The sequence below is a fragment of the Aethalodelphis obliquidens genome, unplaced genomic scaffold (genome assembly GCF_003676395.1).
Source record: "Aethalodelphis obliquidens isolate GAN/ISIS:26980383/991018 unplaced genomic scaffold, ASM367639v1 scaffold19, whole genome shotgun sequence".
In the NCBI taxonomy this organism is placed as follows: domain Eukaryota; kingdom Metazoa; phylum Chordata; class Mammalia; order Artiodactyla; family Delphinidae; genus Aethalodelphis; species Aethalodelphis obliquidens.
The window spans coordinates 4,964,281-4,966,591 of NW_020837963.1; the positions used below are offsets into that span (position 1 = coordinate 4,964,281).

The 2,311-nt window shown below is 47.6% G+C and overlaps 1 non-coding gene across 1 annotated transcript; it reads right to left on the minus strand.

Annotated features, from left to right (window-relative positions):
• Positions 1-440: 440 nt before the first annotated feature.
• Positions 441-547, minus strand: LOC113626897 (U6 spliceosomal RNA). Its single transcript, XR_003435326.1, has one exon. It is a non-coding gene; the product is annotated as a U6 spliceosomal RNA (small nuclear RNA).
• Positions 548-2,311: the final 1,764 nt, after the last annotated feature.

Here is a 2,311-nt window from a genome sequence, read left to right on the forward strand (position 1 = left end):
CCGAAATTAAGCCACATGGTTTGGTGACAGATCTCTGCAGGAAAATGCCAACCTTTAATTGTCCTCATGACTCTTCTGAAAATAGAATCCTTTTTATTCAAAGCTTAGTTCAGTTAATGTTCCCAATATAAATGAATAATCTAAAGTGTAAGCAAACTCTCTCGCAGGCTACGCTGACAGTGTTCCTCTGCTCTATTCTTTTTTTTAAAGCCACTTTTACTTTGGGTTTTCTAAATAGGCAGCTAAACTTAGTTAGAACTCATACACAATCTTTTAATTTTTTATTTTAAATTATGAAACATTTTTATGTTTCATAAATAATAATGATACAAACAATAATTATGATACACGTTATATTCTCATTACCTAAGTTACAGAGATATTGGCACTTTGCTTCTGCTCTTTTTAAATAACAATTTTTCCTTTTAATAATTTCTTTGAAAAATGTGGAACACTTGGCGAATGTGCTTGTCATCCTTGCTCAGGGGCCATGCTACTCTTCTCTGTATCGTTCCAATTTTAGTATATGTGCTGCCGAGGCGAGCACCCTCTGCTCTATTTAAAGACCTTTCCTGGGCAGAGCCTAGGCCCGGCTTTCCCTGAACCTACTCAGAAGTCCCCACCCTCATGACACTGCACTGATTTCCCTCGAGCATTCTGTGTGCTGGGGAGGGCAGAAAGGGGCAATGAGGAGTACCTGCCCGCACACCTGGACTCCCAGACCCGTGCCCTTTGTCCAGTTCCAGCGCCAAGCTAGTCTGGTGGGACCCAAGAGACGCCATTGGTCCCCAGAGTCTTCCAAGGGTTTATGACATAAGGGGTGGGCAGGGGACACACACAAAACAAAACAAAGCAAGATGGAGAAAAATTATGTAAACATATCAAAACAATTGAGTTAACTTTGTGAAACAGCCTGGGAGTGCTTCTGGACAGAGAAAGACCAGGGTGGGCTGGAGTCACTCTGGAAGTTTTAAGACCCAACTCAAAGCTCACTCCTTCCAGGAAGACTTCTCCATGGCTGGAGGAGCCCTCCCCTCTGCAGGTGCTGTTGCACTAATCCTCATGTGCACCTCGCAGGTGGCACTGAGCAGTCACCACCTTCTCTTGTGATTATTTAAGTACGAGGTGAATCACCCCCAGGGAAACCTGCCCTGGCCCTGTGAGCAGAAGCCTGTCTATGAGCTTCATTGCTCCCCAAACTTCCCTCCACTGTGCCACTGAGTCCAGTGTAGTGGGACTGGCTGCTCCCACATCTGTGTCCCTCACCAGACTTAATACCCTGGGAAGGGAGGACCCATGTGGGCCTAGTTCATTGCCATGTGCCCCAAGCCTTGTGCAGTGCCTAGACCATGATGGGCCCTCAACCAATATTTGTTGCATGAAGGAATCTCCCCTACCAGAATGCAACTGGGGGCATGCTTTATACTCTTTGTATCCTTATCTATACTTATCACAGTGTTGGCACCCTAAAGATTTTCTAGCTGAATGAATGAATGAAAGGAAGATTTCACAGCAGAGATGGGACTTGAACTGGGCCTTCAAGGATGGGGCAATCCAGAAAGTCCCAGAAAGAGTGAAATGGTTAAGATTCCATCAGCTTATTACTGTGGTCCAACTCCCTGATGGGGTCTCTCATATTAGACCTGGTTAACAACGGGAGAATCTACCCAGAGGCATAATAGGGAAAGTATGCCAGTTGCCTCAGTTCTGGGTGTGGCACCAGCCATATACACACCCAGGGGTCATCTTTTTTTTTGCGGTACGCGGGCCTCTCACCGTTGTGGCCTCTCCCGCCGCGGAGCACAGGCTCTGGACGCGCAGGCTCAGCGGCCATGGCTCATGGGCCTAGCCGCTCCATGGCACGTGGGATCTTCCCGGAGCGGGGCATGAACCTGCATCGGCAGGCGGACTCTCAACCACTGCGCCACCAGGGAAGCCCCAGGGGTCATCTTTATATCCTCCTAGTCCAGCACGGTGCCTGGCACATGGTAGGCTCCTCATAAATATGTGTTGAATGAAATCAAATATATCCAGCCCATTATTAAGTATCCTGGAGCCCATAGGTCTCTGGATTTAAGGGAAATGTGTGCAGAAGTGGAGACCCAAGCAAAGTGCCCCTAATCTGCCAGGCTAGATTCTGCAGCCTAAATTTCTGCAGAATAAAAGGATTAAGACTGAGATAGGCACGAAGCCTTGTCCAGTGCACGCTGTAACATTTGTTCTGAGGTCTGTCATACACCAGACCTAGGGCTGACACGTGACGCATGTGAGGATGGATGGGTAGAGTGGCATCTGGTGGAAGACAGGGTCT